The sequence below is a fragment of the Xyrauchen texanus genome, chromosome 6 (genome assembly GCF_025860055.1).
Source record: "Xyrauchen texanus isolate HMW12.3.18 chromosome 6, RBS_HiC_50CHRs, whole genome shotgun sequence".
NCBI classification, from domain to species: Eukaryota; Metazoa; Chordata; class Actinopteri; order Cypriniformes; family Catostomidae; genus Xyrauchen; species Xyrauchen texanus.
In genome coordinates, this window is record NC_068281.1 from 13,665,831 (window position 1) to 13,685,732 (window position 19,902).

General features: G+C 37.2%; 1 protein-coding gene across 2 annotated transcripts in view; it reads right to left on the reverse strand.

The window, feature by feature from the left end:
- carmil3 (capping protein regulator and myosin 1 linker 3) overlaps positions 1–19,902 on the reverse strand; it is a 94,680-nt gene that overhangs the window by 70,854 nt on the left and 3,924 nt on the right. The gene's annotated exons all lie outside the window — the stretch shown is intronic.

Sequence of the window (19,902 nt, forward strand, 5' to 3'; positions counted from 1 at the left end):
CTATGGGGCATTTGCTGTGTTATCACTACTTAGTTGTTCATTGATCATGAACATGGGTCTGTACATGTCAAATCTGACAGAATTAAATAAGTGTGTTGCTGCTCAGACTTACATTTTGTTCAGGTTTTGTTTGTGTTATTTGGAAGCTAAAGCTAAGGTCTGTAACACATTTCTTGCCGATTCTAACATTTTCGCTATTTTCTGGGTAGTCATGTTTGGGGTGTCTAAAGAAATATGATTTCTGGTCTCATGCAAAAAATATTTGAAGATTTACATTTTTATAAAAACATCATTTTCATTCTCAACATCATTTCATCTAATTGAATTGAGTAATCTTTAATAAAAATAAATATTTTTTATATATTTCCCATTACTTCATCTTCAAGTTTTACTAATTTTATTTTGTTAAACATTCCACAATTCAATTTGATAACATTTTTTTATTAAATTAAAATGTGTAAATCTTAAAAATGGGCTAAACTATTTTTTTTTTGAGTGTACAAATCAATACATACATAGACGAAGGTTTTCCCTTCAAGTCCAAATGGTTCAGTCTCCTTATGGTATAAATACATTCATAACTAGCACCTAAATTTGCAAACATTCCAAGACAAGGGCAGTACTGAGACCTTAATTACACATTAAAATACCAAGGATATTAATAAATGTGTTTTAATCTTAAAACATAAGCTTTGATTAACTTTCTGTCAATAAGTCCCAATCATGATCAAAATTAACATTAACATTCGTGTTGAGAACGGTACAATAAATATTTCATATTTAGGCACTCATTTGGCAATTTTTACTACCTGAGAGAATCTTGAAATATAGCATGGACATAGATCTAATATCTGTTTCCCTTCAAAAGGCTAAATAAAATAAGCAAACTATGAACAACATCTGAGTCGGTGCAGCAACAGCATCTGAATTGTCATGGACTAGCCCACATGTCCTTTTATGCGTTGTAAATGTAAACATTGGTTTTGTGTGATATATTGACCATTGTTGCTCTGAATTCTGATTTAAATATGCCACAAAGGTAACTGTGGCGGAGGGGGTGTGGTTGAGCATTTGTCCAGAGAGAGAGAAAGCGGTAAAGGTGCATACACCTGAACAAGATAATGACTAACACCTGTTTCTAATGCAGTAAGCTTGGGGAGAGCAGTATACAAGGGACCACGCCAGCGGCAAGAGATAGAGAGAGCTACTGCTCTGAAAGAGCCTGTGCTGGTTCGAAGCTAAAGAGTGTTTGTGCTGAAAAGCCCTGAAAGTCAATTTATTAAAGCTTACCTGAGTTGAAGAATCCAATTCCCTGTGTCCTCCTTTCCCTCCCTATGTCAAGTCCTTTACAGTAACATTATAAAGCTAGCTGACACAGGTTTTGTCAAAATTTTGAAAATAACTTTATAGTTTTGTGAGCAACAAACAATTCAAAAAACAGTGTTTTGCACTGTATGTCGTAACATTTTCTAGTAAAAGCGTATGAATTGAGGTACATTACAGTGAACTGTATAATTTCCAGGTATTATTGCAAATGTATTTTCAATAAATTATTTAGTAAATATTTTTTATAAAGAAAACTTAATAATGTTTAATGGTGTTATTGGCCAGACTGGTCCAGCAGAAAGCATTATTATTGTTGAGCCCTGCATGCTTCCTCATTATATAAACATTCTCCAATCTCTCTCTTCATCCCCTGCTGTCTTTTCTCCCACATTCTTCTACTGTTCTACTCTTTTTGAATGATCTGGTATGCTACACTCTCTTCCTTTATCTTATCTCAAACTTTCTTACTGCCTTCATCTGCGACCTGCTTGCTTTACACCCCCCACACACACACACACCCCATACACCCACCTAAACCCCCTGCTATCTTATTCTCCCTCACTTTTCTATTCTTTTTCTGTTCTGTCACTTTCGTTTCTCCAAGGTCTCCCACCAATGTATTACTAATGGCACCCCACCAAGAACAGAGAGATGGAGATCCCAGATTTATCCTTAATAAAGATTTTGCATAGGCCTCTCTTGTCTATTCTTGAGATTTGAAGCATAGAAGTTTAGGCATTTTCAAGGAATGGAATTTCTTGGGGCTTTGTGAGAGTCAATAGATATCACACAACCACTGAGTTATGCGGGGGCCTATTTCAGAGAATGTTACAAGTTGCTTCAAATTGCCTTAACATGTTAGGAAAACTTAAATAATATTTGAATATAAGTTCTAGAAATACTAGTTTCAGCCTCAGCCGTAACTGTCTGAAACATGTTGCACACAAAACTTGTAACTTCCATGAGTAAGGGCACACAGGTTGTTTTATCAGTCTTAAAGTTGAGTTAGCAAGGTACCAGGATCAGAAGAACTAATCACTGGATTTTCAAAAGTTTTCCGGCTTAGTGGTATCAAATTTGAAAGATATTCAGAGTTTTGTTTGAGGCAATAAATAGCAAGCTAACTAGATATCCATGAGCATCCATGACAATAGGTGCGTTTACATGGACCTTAGTAATCTGTTTGTGATCGGCCTTGTAGCACAGCCTGAATAAAAAGTCTGATGTAACCACGGAATAAATTGGCCAAATTCGATGTAAACTTAATTTGGATTGTAAGGGGTGGTGTTAACCTTTCATTATCCATTCGAGAAGAAAATATTTGCATTGTAACTGCTTGATCGGATTGCTTTCTGAAACTGAGACGTTGTGCGCATGTCCATAACTGACATGAAAATGAGGGAATGCTGAATGATGTGTGACCAACAGATGATCGAAACGTGACACACAACTGACCTCTAATATTTCAAAGCTAGATGTTTGTTACTGTTGCTGGATAGTAAATAGACTGTATGTAAACATTTTGAATGATTTTTTTATTTGTGATATATTGTTTATTAAAACCAGAATCCCTTGTGTGACATATCCTCCTTCATTGTGTTGTCCAAAAAATATCACATGCAAAAAGTCTAGTGTGGCCACCCCTTCAGCTCTCTGAAGATGAACGTCATCTTAAGAGCTCTGATGTGTGCCCAGTCTACAGAGGCTCCATGGTCATTGAAGGTTCATTCACACATTGTTAAATGGCACCCCTTCAAACATCAAGAGAATGCTGTATAATTGTGAAGTGCAAGCATGTCACAAGTTCAATTGAAATTAGATGCTTTTGAAATTTATTGCAAATGCGCACATCAACCCAATCACTTTATTTAGCGTTCATGTAAACACTAGTTCGGAATCATCTATTGGATTGATTGAATTCCGATTTTTTTTTAAAAGTGTCCATGTAAACGCAGCAATTGACCAACTTTATATTTTCAAATGATAAATACTTTACAACTGTACAGATAGAAGACATTTAGATCACAAATTCTTCACGTATTTCTGCTTTTTTTCTTAGTTCCTTTTTTTTTCTAGTTTTTCTTTATTTTTCAACACAACTTTATTATTGGGGTATAATCTATTTTCAGATTACCCAAAAAAAAAAAAAAGAACATTTGGGTCTCTTAACACCAATCGGACCTGATCAGACGGTCCCTTGCCTAACTGTGCTATTCTTGGACACAATAAGTTGCAATGAGCACCAGCAAGTCAAATCTCTGGCTATGTGAGAATATATAAACACTCTTTAAGCAAGAGACAGACAGATAAAAGAAGCAAAAGTCAGTTTTGGCAACAGCAAGTATTGTCTACTCATCAAAGGCTTTATTAAAGGAAACAGACACAAAAGATCAGCATGTAAACAGCCACATTAATTATTGAAGCCTGCTGGTGTGTTTGGACTTGACCGAGTTGTGGATGAATGGATGGATGGATGGAAGAGGGGTACCCCCCATTAGGAGAATTTGGAATACATCAAAGACAACCTAACACATTGTATGGGTGGGGACTGCAGCTGATTGCATGGTAATGAATGCAGTAGTTAAGCTCTGATACACATTACTCACCCCGCAGACAGAATACGGCAACCAGCATATAATTATATCGACATTAGTATTCATTATCAGATACAAGCCTTGTTGAACAAGGATTTCAGCGGAAAACTGAATGAGCCAAGCGTGGCTGAGTTTGTCTTTGACAACTTTTTCAATGTAAGGGGTCACAGGTCACCCACTACATTTACTCGTTAAAGAGCAATATAAAGACTTTTATTCCATGATCATAGACTCAGAGCTAAACAATAAGGAGTTCCTAATACCCCCAGGGAAAGTCTGAGAATGTTTCGGGGAGTGCTGCATTGTCTTGTGGTTGTTGTTCTCACAGTACATGTGTTTTTATGCCTGTGATGTACCGAGCATTGATGCAAATTCTGCTGATGTGAATGTCACCAAGGTAAAGTTGTCTTGCTGCAGGACATGACTGGTAATCTGGCATACCGGACATTTTCCCGGTGGGCCGACGCACTTTTGGGCCGATCAGGGTTGGAATGGACATCGGGAGAACCGAGTATGCCGGTGGTTCGGCAGCGAAATGTGCAGAATAGGCCGCGATAAGCAACAATGACACGCTACGTTATGCAGGACGGACCACAAAACGGCGCCGCGATATGCAGAAAAAAACAGCGAACATCCCCCCCCTCAACAGTTGGACCAGTTGACATGTAAAAATCTGAGGCCGATTTATCTTCCCAGTCCAGCCCTGTCTAGCTGTATACTGTATGTATGATGTGCATGTAAACTATAGGTTAGAAATTGCACTGTAATTATTAATATCTGTTTTATTAATAAATTAGTTCAATCGATTTATATGTCAAGGTTTATATTATCATTTATCATATTATATTTTATAATGTCAAATGTTTCTGGCAAATCAATTCTCATGAAAATTGGCTGGATAAGACTTCACACTGTTGCAGAAAACATCTGTCAATTCACCTTAATGTCAATCTTGACCTTTCTAATATTGTTTCACAGTCCATAGGAACAGCTACTAATGAGGGATCTACCAGTAGCGGCTGATGCTTTTAAAAGAGGCTAAGCACAGATGTCAGTCTTAAATATTATAATTATTTATTTCATTAGTCTCTGTTTGTTTTCAGCTTTTAAAAAAAAACTTTAGGTTTTTTACAGACCCTAATATTTACAATTTTATTTACAACATATACATATGGCAATGGCAAAAGTGAAGAATTATAATCATTAAAATAATTGTGTTAATTAACACCTCAACAAAATACTTCTGCGCCGCCGATCACTCTGCACCGTCTGAATGACAGCAATTGTGTTTTAATTCCAAATGCTGTCACTCACGTACATCAACGTTTCAATGATTGGCCGTTTGTTACGTGGTTCAGCCCATTTGAGAGCTCAATCAATCATCATATAGAGAAGCCGGCTTCTAAGTGGGATAAAAAATACATTGATTGAAAGCCGACTGTCCAATCAGTTTACAATAAGATAATTTCCCTCATGCAAATATCGCTCATGAAGCTCCTGTAGGCTATCAGAGACACAAGGTGTCAGGGCAGGACAAAAAAAGACACAGTTATAGCCTCTTGTCCATTACTAAAAAAGGTTCAAGGAACAAAACCAAAAACGAAACATTTTCTTTTTGCAGAACATAACTGAGAATGGGAACGAAATCCCTTTTAACTGTTCCGGAGTGAATACATTATTTTTAAATGCTGGTAAACAGTTAATAACAGTTAATTTTTTTCTGATATTTTTTGTAATGAAACCAAAGTCCAAAGCGTTTATCACAGTATCTTTTCGAATTACACATCCTGTTGCCCAAAAAAGATAGGCTTCTCTCTTCTTAGCAGAACATAAGCATGCATTTTGATTCTGAAGGACACCAGAAGTTTAAAATGTTACAAAATTAAAATTGTTCAGCCCATAAAAGGTGACTTGTAGTCCAAACACACCAACGCAGTGTGTGCGTGCATGCAGGAGAGAGATTTAGGTTATTGATTGATTTAAGGTAGCCAAATGAATATTTAAAATATATGTTTTTTAAATTAGGCGATATATTTAATATTAAGAATGCGTTTACTGAAAAGATGTTACTTTGTTTTAGCTACTGTATACTATGCTTGTTATTTTGGGTGAGGCAAGTGCCTCATTTTGAGATTCTTTTTCCAAAACAGGTGTGTGGCAGCGGGTGTCCGGGGTCGCGGCTGCGGCTGGAGCGGCCTCCTGGCTGAGGAGGCTCCGGATGGCGTGCCGGTCCTCTGCTTGAGCCCGCATGATCTCGAAGAACCGACGATCCTGGTCTTGCCGGAGCTCAAGCAGGGATTGTTGGTGGCTCTGATGGAGTGTAGCGAGGGACTGGAGGACTTCCGTCAGCTGGGAGGACTCTATGGGGCGACTCTGTTCCATCATCAATTTTTCCCGGGTTTCGGCACCAGTGTAAGGACCTTCTCAAGGAGGACAGGGAAACTGGGGATCTGGCACAAGGTAAGTCTTTTAATGGTTCTTTATAATGTGCAACCATACACACACACACACACACACGTAAGCACAGGAACGCTGAGTTGCTGTACGTCCGTCTCCCTCTGCTCTGTGGCTGCTGGCTTTTTATCCGCTCTCCTCGCTCTACTGTAATTAGAGACAGGTGTTAGACATAATTTAGCTCAGGTGAGAGCGCCCTTACCGCTTTTCTCTCCCGTACGAGCGCTTGACCACGCCCCCGCTGCCACAAGGTGCCTTGTTTCTCTTGTGAGATCTGTAAACACTGCAACTGCTTTTTCACCCACCATTAAAACAAAGTACTGTCAATTTAAAAAGAATGTTATTAAGCATTATTTTATTTCGTTCTAACCGGTTACCATTTGGAAAGGAGGATGCGGAACACCAGTACTGGAACGACAAAAAATAAAGTGAGACACGTATCTGCCTTAGACTCTTACTGAAGCACAGCTCATAACTCAAACGGACATAGAACGAACGAATGTTGTGAAAGTGTTCTATGCTATTGCACACATTTGTTACATAAAGTATTGAACTGGGACAATAATGATCTGAATTATAGAGAGTTTATTTGCAATTTCATAAACATTCCATTGCGCAATTTTAATGAAATTTTAAGAGAAGCCGTGCTTCCCATCTAATCTTTAAGCAATTGACACTGGCATCTACGTATGTATATCTAAGTCCACCAACACTGATAGGCAGAGTGATACAAACAGAGTAGTGTCCAATTGCAGTTATACTAAACATCAATACTCCTGGAATGCTGCTCGTCTAATCAGATTAGAGTCCTGCAGACAGCCAATCATGGAATGGAGAGAGAGAAGAGAGAGAGAGAGAGAGAGAGAGAGAGAGAGAGAGAGAGAGAGATTGGGCAACTTAGTCTGTTGCTGTCATAGTCCATTTAAGCCCGGGATGATTAGACTGGTTGAGGAGCAGGGGCGTGTCTAGGGGGAGGCTGGGGGAGGCAGTGCCTCCCCTAGGATAAGCTCTGCCTCCCCTGAGAATTTGAGAAATAATCTGTCCATCTGTTGTTTTGAGTGTAGCCCCGAATGTATTTTGAATAGTTGACTGACAAATATGAAACCGGACAAAAGCCTATGTAAACCCCCGAAATCATAAGTTGCCTTATTTCATTGTGCTTTGGCTTTGCACATACTGCATACAGCCTGTAAAAATAGACATAGGCATAATCTAGCCTATAGAATAAGTTCCTTTGCTGTCGGTAGCCTATGGGCGACTCCGTTTCTTCCTCTCTGTTGAATATGCAGCAGGTAGAGGAGGAGCTTGCACAGTCGTTGACATCAACTAACGTTACTTAGTGGCGAGTTAACGGCAATTAGCAGGAAAGACAGCAAAAATTAAGCAAATGAGGCTTTGGGGATTTTTCCGAAAGAAGTCAGTGGGTAAGAATTCACATTTGTTTTTGTCCTTAAAGTCTTAAGATCATCATCTAGCTGGCTTTCACCCACAGTAGGCTAAACCTCAAGAGTTGTAGCCTCTAACCTCCTTGTTTAGATTGATGCAGCTTGGTAGCTCCGAGTTAACGCAGTTGCCTCTCACGCCGGAGACCGTGGTTTGAGCCCCGTTCGGAGTGTACTTTTCTTGTTTATCAGGTGTTGTTTTCGCTAAGGATAACCAATAAGCATTAACATAAAATGTATGTGTGACTTGTTTTGTGATATTAGTTTGTAGGAAATATACACTTTGATTTGATTAAATGGTTTTGTAGAGTGTAGCAAAGATGAGCAACAGACTGAAGAGCCAGCAGCAGCTGTGCCAGAATCAGGCATGGAAACTGGTAACAATTAATAAGTCACTTTACTTTAGAGAAAGTTAAAAGTGAAACATTGTTTATCTCAATGATCCTAATGAAAGGATTTTGACAGATGAATTATTCTCATAGAGATGATGAGAATTATATACAGTTCGATGCCATAGTGTGTCAATGAACTTAGACTAAAGTCATTCATGTATTGCTTTAACTTAGGATCTTATACATCATTTTGACTATTTATGTAAAAAAATATAAATTATTTATATTCAATATTTTTTTACCTCACTTTACTCACTATAATATAACTCTTTTGTGATGACTTTATGTTAATGTACATGAAAATTCAAGAATCGTGATAGATCTTAGGGCAATCCCACTGATCTGCTCTTCCCAATACATTTTCTTCAATGGTATTGTTCTACAATTTCACATATGTAGCACTTGATGAATTAGTTGTTTGAAGCTGATTTGCAATAAGTTATGTGCTGTATCTGTTCTTTTGCATCACAGATGATTCAGGGAGGAGAGAGGATGAGTTAGTCGAGGATAGTACTAGAGTGGAAGATTTAGGAACTGTAGGATCTGCCAGAGCAAAACTCAAAGAATACCCTCTCACCAGCTTTGGACTACAGGGAAGTGGTTGCTAGTGTGAAAATAAAATTGTCTGGGCTAAGCCCCGGATGTCCTTCAATGCTGGAAATGCCTCTGCATCTGATGATAAATTACAACTTAAAAGTGGATTGTTTTGTGCATATTTTTCCATCGCTAGCAGATGAGTGAGGTCTGACACAACAAAAATCCAGTTTAAGCCCTATAGTCTAATAGGGGCCCTGTGCCTATCTCTGGGTTCCTGGCTTAGAAAAAGATATGCACTAAAACAGATTGTGTGTAGTATAGCTTAATTTTGCGCCGATTTTTTCAATTGTTTATGTTGCCCCCCCAAACAAGCCAAATGCCCCCCCAAACATGATATCCTGGTAACCCCTCTGTTGAGGAGACTATGAACACTTGCCCTAAAAACCACTACCTCTCACTGCCAGCTTCAAAGAATGAGATAGATGAGGATGCGTATATCAGAATAAGTGAGGGAGGGGTGGTTTTTGTGTGCACAGAAGGGTGAGCGTTTATATTAATCATAAGATATTGGGATCTAGCTTGACACTTCAAACGTGTCCCGTAATTCAAAGGGTGTTGGGGACACATCAGCATCATGCCCAAGAGACTCAGAAAGAGTGATAGATTGCTCCAAACATGCCTCTCCCTCATCTTAGACAGATCTGCCTGATCTGACTGCATGCACGAAGGTATCATTGCCTAAGATTGGTTTATTTTGGCTGTCAGCCTTTGCAAGGGAAAGAACAAGTGTGGATACACTCCCGCAGCAGGTCCATCTCTTAACTGCACTGAACTTAAGAGGGAAGGAGAGGAATAAAGAGTGAGAATAAGGGAGGATAGAAGGAAGGATGAATCAGAGCTGAATTGCTGTATGCTCCAGATTCACTGGTGATTAAAAGTCTCAGAATCAAAGCAGCTCTGTAGCTAAAGCCCAGAGTGAGAGTGCAGGATATGAAATGAAAGAAAGAGAAAGACAGAGGCGGGGCTGAGAGTGCAAGACTGCTGGAGTAAGTATGTTAGTTTTTATTACATGATTTTTTAAAAGTTACTTACTGTATGCTCATTAAAGGGCCATGCACACTGAAGGAAGTAAACTGGGGGTTGGCTTGAAGTCTTGCATAGCAATAGAATAAGCAACAGTATGGCAACCAGTATAAATGGCTGGGAAAATGGCAGTTGGTGGGGCTTAGTTGCAAAAAGGTTTTCTTTAATTAGTCAAGTATGACAGATTTACATTTTGGAGTCTCTGACCAAGGACCCTTTGGTGTATAGAAATATGGCAGCCTGATCTTATGGAAATGATGTTGCCATGGTACATTTTTTGTAGCTGTATTACACGTTTGTCTGCATTTTTCCAGTGAAATGTCCAGCGGGGGGCGCCAAAGGTAAGTGAAATTATATTGTAATCAGGCAAGGTTTTTGAGGTGAATATTAGATGGAGGTTATAATAAGTAAGACGTACTTCCCTTACCTAAAACTTTGGTCTAAACCAATAACCAAACACAATAGTGTTCGAAAAGCTCATGAGAGGTTAACAAAACAGACGGTTACCCTTAACCATTGCCTAAACCTTCCCGATAGATTTTTAAAAGCAAATGCGACATGAAAAGCACATTTTCATCTCACATGTCAGCTTGCGTGCTTAACTGGGCTCGAGGTCTTCCGAGTCCAAAGTCCAACACTCTATCATGTGAGCTAACGTGGAAGCTAACCACATGGATATAAGTGTATAAATGTAGGTGGGGCTGTTATACAAGCATTAAAGCATTAAACTTTATAGTTTTTCAAATGATGTGTTATAGTAAAGGTGGCTCAATACCATAATATAGCAGTGCAAGTGCAAGATCGAAAAATAACTGTTAATAAAGTCATACTGTATATAAAATGTAATGTTGTAAGTTAAAGAAATACTTCAAATTCAATACAAGTTCAGCTCAATTGACAGCATTTGTGGCATAATGTTGATTACCAATAAAAATGATTTTGACTTGTCTCTCCTTTTCTTAAAAATAATGCAAAAATCGTGGTTACAGTGAGGCACTTACAATGGAAGTGAATGGGGCCAATATGTAAACATTAAAATACTCACTGTTTCAAAAGTATACCACAAGATGTAAACAACATTAACATGCTTTTAGTGTGGTAAAATCACTTAATAACCTTTTCAGTGTAAAGTTATATCCAATGTTACAACTTTGTTGCCATGAAGATGTAACGTTGTAAATCACATAACTTTAAAACTACTGTAAAAACAACAATTTAAACAACTTTAAGCTTTAAGCACAAATAATATAAAAGTTTTAAAAGAATAATTTATGTAAATGCTTTTATAAAATGCTAAAATTCACATTTGTGCCTTTCAATCATCAAAGTATTAGCCCCATTCACTTAAATTGTGAGTGCCTCGCTGCAACCTTGATTTTTGCCTTTTTAAGGAAAAAAAGGGAGACAAGTCAAAAGAATTTGTTGTGGTATAATCAACATTATGCCAAAAATGCTGTTCAGGCATGAAACTCTGAATGGTGCAAGCTGATAGGTTCTTGAACTTGTTATCTGTTAGCCACTTGCGTACTCTCTCTTTGCCAAACACTTGAATTTGCTCATTTTGGAAGTAAAGCCAGATTCACTTCAGCGTGCTGGAAGTGTTTTCTCTGAAACCCTTCACCTCCCCAGCTCCACTGTCTAGATTTGCTACATGGAGGATTGTATTTATGTATAATTGTGCAGCAGCATGTCAAACATGCTTGATGCAGCATGTCTTGTGCATGTTGTGTATGTTCTTGCAGTAGCAAATCTCAGTACTTGCTCTGCAGCAGCAGCAGAACAGCAGATATAGTCCATCAAGACCAATATCCTATCCTATCATACCCACATTATCATCCTTTCAGAGAGTTGTCATGACTGAAGTATATTGAACCCGGAATATTCCTTTAAGCTATTTCATTAATAACATGCGTATAATACCACATTCATGTATTTTCCATACTTTGCTGATAATTATTGGTGAAAAGCGTCATATACTTGAACATTACATTTTAATTTGACTAATTTTAATTATTCATTTTAATGTGAAACCTCAATAACTTTATCCTTAGTTGAAGTTAACCTAATATTTTTTATTTATTTATTATTATTATTACTTTTTTGTTCAGTATAAAAAGTTAAGGTCAAAGAATAATTGGTGAACCCCCTTGGGATGAAAGAGCGATCTAATGAATAATTCTCCAATTTTAGCTCTAGCGTTTTGCACAACTGAAAATGCACAATGTAGAGTCACATATTTCAATTGGTATGTCAGGTACCTATCTTTGGAATTTAAGATTTAAACAATTACACTTTTTATTATAAAAAGGTCTGCATTACTGAAAAGCAAAACATGTCCTGAGATTTGAAAGCAGTTCAATAGGGGATTTGGCTTTTCTAAGCTGCCAAACATCCCCTGGAGGACCACATTGTGTCCCATAGGAAAACACTATTAGCTAGCACTTGCTGGGCAATGATGTCTTATTCAAGGGTGCATGGAGATCACAAATGTAAGGTTTAAACAAGTCAAGATCTTTAACCACTAGGCAGCACCACCCTCCAGTGAAAAGGCTTACTCCACAGATAAACATAGACTCCAAGGGACATTTATAACACTGTATCTACTGTCGTGACCTTTATGTCAAAACTTTCTTTCTCTCTTTCCCTCACCCTTTAGATGAGGATCTGTCTTCACTGTTGCATCACATACGCCCAGACTGCAGTGAATCCCCCCCCCCGTCAAATAACTTTAAACATCTTTGTATGTTATCCTGGCACCACTGACTTCCCCTTAAGCACCTTGTCTCACATTTCATATTTCCCACTTTCTCCTTCCTATACTATCATAATGCTGCCGTTGTGCAACACCAAGATTCTTTCGGAGCTCATTTCCTTGTGTGATACATCCATAATCCATAAATACTTACTGAGCTTACTTCCCCAAGACATACAACCATAATCCTATAGTCAGTTTTATATTTAAGGATCTGGTGCAAAATGATCAGCATATTAATAAAGCTTATGCTGTATGTTCGATGGCAATACAGAATCTTTTACAAAATATCCAAATCAAATCACTTTAACTGAACTTAAAGGAACAGATCCCCCTAAAAATGTATAGTGACTCTGGGGTGTCAAGCTCCAAACAGTACAAAACACCTTAAAACACCAGTAAAATTAATTGATACAACTACGTTATTTTTCAGGTCTCCTTAAACCATATTATAACTTTGTGTGATGAACAGACATTGATGAGCTGAGTATGCGGCAACCAAATCAAATATGGCGACTACAGTGCAGGTTTGATGTCATGACATGTGGTCAAGCAAGCAAGACAAGCATGAATCAATGAGGTCTAATGTTACTGAAGTCAAACCTGTGCCATAGTTGCCATATTTCATTGAAGAAAGTCTAAGGGGTTTGAAGTCACATTAGAGTGAGTAAATAATAAGAGTGGGAGAGTTTTTTTTATTTTTTATTTAACGTTGCATGGCGATTCTGGGTGTATCAACCAAACAACCATCGTCCCCAACTGAAACTACAATCTTAAAATTAATTTGCAAACTTGGACACATAGCAACGGGAGCGTTAATTCATGATATCATGAAAGATGGGCTTGCACCAGTTATTGCACTGATTTGCACAGAACAGTAAAAACAGACGGCGGTATGGGAGATGCGGGTGAAGCTTTTATTTTTTTTATAATTATATTTTGTCTCCTGCTTCCCAATGCCTTTCTCTCCTCTTACGCTTTCTCTATATTTGTTGTTCATTGTCAGCCTCTCGCTTGTCGGGACAGCAAAGAATGGGCAATGATTAGGCTTGGGATAGATTCATTCTAATAGATAATTGAATCCTATTAAATAAAAAATTATTAACAATGCTTTAAAAAATATATATATTTTTTTTATTTTAATATAATCAGTTGAAGTTTTTAATATAATAGTAGTCAGTGTTTTGATAGAGAAAAATATTTATTTTCTTTTATTTATTTTCTTGTGTATTAAAGAGATCTCTATAATAAAAGTTTCTAAAGAAAAAAATGAAAAATTGTGAAACTCTACTCTGCTTTCATAGAGAAGTGTTTATTTAATTGTATGGGTATTACATAATTTGTTTTCAGCTCGTTCATAATCAATGTAAAGTGCCACTTCGTGAATAAAATAATAGAAATAAAGCCAATGTTTATAATTTTTTCATGATAACAGTACTGCCATACAAAGGTTGTAACTACAGTAAATATACCAACAAAACAGTTACTTGATTTTAGTGTGGATTTTGTTGTTACTGGATTTTCTCAAAATGCACAAACCCAAGCAAGCCCACGCAGTAATGTTGGAAATATTTTGCCAGGAAAAGAAAAAAGTCAAGAGTGTCTGAAGTGTGTCGTGGCTGGGTAAAAAAGAGAATTTGTGAACTTCTTATTCCTCATAGCAAATTTAATGTAATGTTAATAGATCATATGTGAAAGGAACGCTAATTAACAAGATATTTATGTTGCATATCATATACCTTGACAAGCTAGTGTCCACATTTTTCCCTTTCCCTGTCACGCTCCCTATCTCCCTGACTATCTTTAACACGCATCGTTAATTTCTGTACTCTTATTGGTTCTTCATTAGACGGCCATCATAAGAGCAGTCAAACTGCAGAACTGAGACCCAGAATTTCAGACTCTATCAGAACATCATGAGAGGCAAAAGCTTTAGATACACTCACAGCAAAATTCCTCTTCATTCTTCACTCAGAGCTAGGAAGAAGTTTGAAACAGTTTTTAAGAATATTCATGCAGCTGGGGCCAGCATTTAGAGGAGTATGTGGATATGAGATGCACGCTGTCCTGTCAACAGATTACATGTAAAACATGAACTAGTATTACATTGAAAATTTTATTCCATTCTATGAATAGAATACAGATGAGATTAACAAAAGAAGCTGTGGCCGTATATATGGCCATAATATGCACCAGTTGCCATCTGTTATTGTATTTGAGTTTTGTAGACTTAATCTAAGAAAGAAATCACATGACATGGTCTTGGAAAATTTTAATCAAAAGAAATCAACTGGAAAAAGATGTTGGCGTCAAAATTGGTGGAGCAACACTCACTGATGATGTGGAACAATGGCAGTAAAAAGGTGTTTAACAGCCACAACAAATTTTGCCAGCTGTTTTGAACCATCACAACAAACACTTTTTGTCCAGATTTTGAAAATATACATCACACCCATTCATTCTTTCATTTCTTTAGAAGTCTATTGCTGCTTTAAGTTTCAATGCAAAGCTCAGCTGTCATTCAAATATTGCCGATTTTAACTTATTATGAAATGAATTTACTAAATTTGTTGCAGACATCAAAATCAGGGCTAAAAACAAACATTTATTATAGTTTGGGTTTTTTTATTTAATTTAGTTTGGTTTTAGTTTTGTTTCAGTTATTTTACCAACTGTGTTTGTTAGTTTGAGTTTAGTTTGAGTTTTTCAATACATTTTCGTTTTCATTTTTATTTTAGTCTGTCAATATATTTTAGTTTTTATTTCTATTTCAGTAAACCCTGATAAGTAAATGACTTGGCAGGGGACAACTTTGTGTAATGTTCCTTAAATTAAACTATTCCCTATCCAGTCCAGATTCTACATAGGTCTACATAGTGTATAGGTAGGCTAACATACAACATGGTAAAAACAACCAAGAAGGACTTACAAATGTGGAGATATGTTTCCCTTTATTTTTTTTAACAGCAAAGTATGATGTGATAAACAATATAATCCATTATCTTGAAACATTGAGCACATAACTGAATGTGGGAACACGCACATGAAACTCATTGCCAGTAGATGTTTGTGATGCAACAGATGGAGATATTAAAAGAAAAAGAAAAAATATATTGTGACATGCACAGGTCAAAATATTAAAAACATATTTTATGATCATTTCTATTTCGTTTAAGTTAGTTTTGAAGCAATGAATGATAGTTTCAGCTTTGTTAAAATTTTATGGAAAAGTTTTGTTTTTATTTTTATTTTCTAGTTTATTTTGTGGGATTTCATTTCAGGTTTAGTTTCGGTTTCAGTTAACTATACTAACTTTGGTGTGCGCTAGGCTTAAGGTCACTTCTACACCCTGATGAGCTAAGTAGATGGTGTAAGCTCGCTCAGCGTGGTGGTGCGAACTGCCTTGGTCTCATAAAGTCATCACGTCAGTCACTGTGGTGTTCACGGCCTGTAATTGGCCTATTATTCCACTGGAAAGGGAAAACTGATGCGACAGACCGAGGTAAATAATTGAAGGGGAAGAAAAGGCAACATTTGGGACTTCAAAACAACTGACATCTGCTCCCCCCACCACCGTCTCTCTCTCTCAGTGCCCCCTCCCGTGAGCCTCTCCCTAGTGTGTTCTTGTACACCAAGCCTAGCTTTTATCCTCTCCCCTTTTCCAACATCACACCAATGCTCTCTGCTGTGGGGGCAGTGATGTGGATGGCATTAAAATGTGTGTGTATACACAATGCTATGTGATCTCTAAGTGAATGTGTACGAGAGGAAGTGTGTTCTGAGTGATATTTTTTAGTATGCCTTGGGGTTTTGTGCTGATGTCTTGCTGAACATCTATACATCTGTATTGAGCCAGTGATATTTGAGAGTGTATGTGTTTGTTTGATGGATGTGCAGATGAGGGTTTGTTACTAGGCTGGTAGAGTTGGCATACCAGCACACACACACCCTTGGGGGTAAATAGGTAAACAAAGATTGGCAGATCTCGAGTGAAGATCTCTACAAAAACCAAATTCATTGAAAATCTATGTATATTTGTTTGTCTCCCAAAGTGTGTTTTGTTTCTGTAAGCTCTCATTATTGTGCAGGACTGTACTTTAAACATGGCAAGTGATGTCTGTGTATGTGTCTGTCAGAGTTATTATCATTAACGAAAACTAAAGCTGCAGTCACACTACTGTAGGCTTCGAGCATGCCAAATTATTTCAGACACCACAATGAACCGGATATAATGTCAAGGACTTCTGTTTTTTATAAATAATAAATCACAAATACAAATAATATTATACTCAAAATGTTAAAATATACCATCTACCCACTTTCTTGCCACATTAAAAACACACAGCTTTGAAATCTGTATTCTTTGTATTAAGCCAAGAGATCAGTGTGTGCCATTGCAATCTTCTATTTGATCACACATCTTCTCATAATCCAAATTCGCAAGTCACAGCTGACCAAACTTGAACTTCCGTCAAGCCTAATTTCTTCGCATGAGCTTATGTTTCCAGTCTCCTGCATTCAATTGCGTTTTAAAGAAAGTGAATGGAGTGTGAAGTGTAGTGTGACCGTGGCTTAAAACAAAAACAAAATTAAAACATTTTTGTTTACTGAAATTAAAAATATAAATAAATAATTGGAAAAACTGCTCTAAAATTACTTTCCATGACTCCAAATCTAACAAACTAAAATAAAATTGAACTGACCATAAATGTATTATAATTTTTGATACACAGCATATTATAAAATTTGAAACCAGCCTTCAGCCCACCTTCCTTAAGCATTAAAATGCTTCCAGATAGAGTAGTGATAGAACTAGACATTAGAAATGTAACATTGTTAAAGATATTTAAAATATATCAGTTAATGCATTAACTTCACCCCCTAAGATATTAAAACTAAAACTAAAATAAAAAACTATATATACTGAAAGACTAAAACTAAACTGAAGCTAGAAAACACTGAAAAAACTAAAACAAAGAGATTTAAAACTAACAAGACTACACTTAATTTTAAGAACAAATTCAAAATAATATAGAAATATAAACTACTGTATAATAACTATGTCTGTTTGGATGGATGTGCTGAAGGAGTGTTAGTTGGCTGGTACAGCTGAAATAGCACACACACATGCACACACATAAAGACGCTTGGGGTAAAGAAGAAAAGAGTGACAGACAACAAGTGATCTCTACAGAGACAGAAAGCATTGAGGTGTGGTGTACGTTGGTATAAGTGTGTTTTTGCATGCCTGCAAGCTCTCATTGTTGTGTTGAACCTACATTTCAATGTGTTTAGGTCTTAGCAAGCCATGTCTAAACACCAAAAATCATAAGCACATTAAACTACTGAAAATACACTCTTGACATCAATCTGACAGAACAGAAAAGTAGGACTGTTCAAAGCGTGAAATATATATATATATATATATATATATATATATATATATATATATATATATATATATATATATAAAAGAATGATGGAGAAAAATGAGAGAGAGAGAGAGAGAGAGAGAGAGAGAGAGAGAGAGAGAGAGAGAATTGTCTAAAAGAGAGACAAGAGAGGGAGTAGAGGGGGGTGGGGTGAAGAAGACACTAACATAAATGGACAGAGTCAGAAAGAGGAAGAGAGAAACAAAGGTGGGGGGTAGTGAGACAGACAGAAAGAGAGGGCAGATGGGTGAGAGTAAAGGAATAGTTCACTCAAAAATGAAAATGTTGTCAGAATTTGCTCACTCTCATGTTATTCAAAACCCTTATGACGTTCTTCTGTGCAACACAAAAATGTATATTTTGAAGACTGTACTCGTCACCCTTGTCCTTTTAATGAAAGGAAATGAGAACCGGGGCTGTCAAGCTTTAAATGACAAAAAAGCACCATCAAAATATCATAAAAGTGATCCATACCACTAGTGCTATATTTCAAGTCTTATGAAGACCTACGATAGCTTTATGTGCTAACAGAACGAAACGTGATAATCTTTGCCTTCAGTGGGCCGTTGACCACTGTGACCAAATCACTGAGTCAGTGAGTTGAACTTGAGAATGGATCAGTCCAATTTCTGAACAAATCATTCAGACTGGTTTTATGAACTGGATCTAACTTAACTGATTAATTGAAAAGATCCAACACAAATTAATTCATGAATCAGATATTGCTAGTTCTCTCTTTAACTTTCATGAACTCGCCCAGAGCAGCTAGGGTGGATGTCAAGTAAATAATTACTAAATCTGTTCCTCACACTATTGTTATTATGCTGCTTTAGAAGACTTGGAATATAACACACAAGTCATATGGACCACTTTTATGATAATTTAAAGGTGCACTCAGTAACTTTTTGCTTGTGTAATCTTGGCCTTACAGTGACACCTATTGGCGTGGATGCAACATCATTCAAAATCAATCATTTTCAGTTACAGATGCCATGTAGAAATTCTCTGTTCACAATCAGCCATGATTAATTTAATCCAATAGTGGAAGTGTCCAATAACAAGACGGTTACTGAGATTAAGTGAGTATTATTCAGCTGGTCATGTGATTCTAAAATGGCAGCCCCATGAGGGCACCCTTGCCTCATGTAGAATAAACAGCTATTATAAGGTTACTGATATGACTCATCAGTTAGAATCCTCATCTCATGTGAGTGGTCATGATTTTATGCATATGTTTCAAAAATACAATTCATTTCAGAAGACAGTCATATAGGTTTGCAACAACATGAGTGTGAGTAAATGACAGATTTTGAACTAAATCAATTAAATAGAATGGAACCATCTTAATTTGGAATGCATTCCTCTGTGACAATATTAGTCCATTGCCACTCAGCAGGAAATGAGTCTGATACCTCACCTCTGTCACATCCCTCACTCTCTGTTTCTGGTGAGTGTATGTGTGTGAATGTGTATATGTGAAACAGATCTGGATGATTAATTGAGCTTCAATTAATGGCTCAAACTCACACACCAGCATTCGTATGCCACCATTACTCCAACCATCCTCAATCTCGCCCATATCACACGGTCAGCCCCACCGACAATGAAACTCAATGGCCATATTAATACTCACAGCTCAGCAGGAGACTGGTCTCCAACGATTGTGCATGTGTGTGTGCGTGTGCGTGCGTGTGCGTGTGTGTGGCGTGTGTGTGTGTGTGCGTGCGCGCACCGTCACACTTACACTGTTTTTATAATTGATTCTATTGCCCATTCTCCAAATGGAATTGGCAAAAACAACTCAACCAGCAGGCAGTAAACAAAGAGCAAACCATTTAAGAGTAGGAAAGGTTAAAGTTTCAGGCTCTTTGTTTTGATATTGCTGCATAA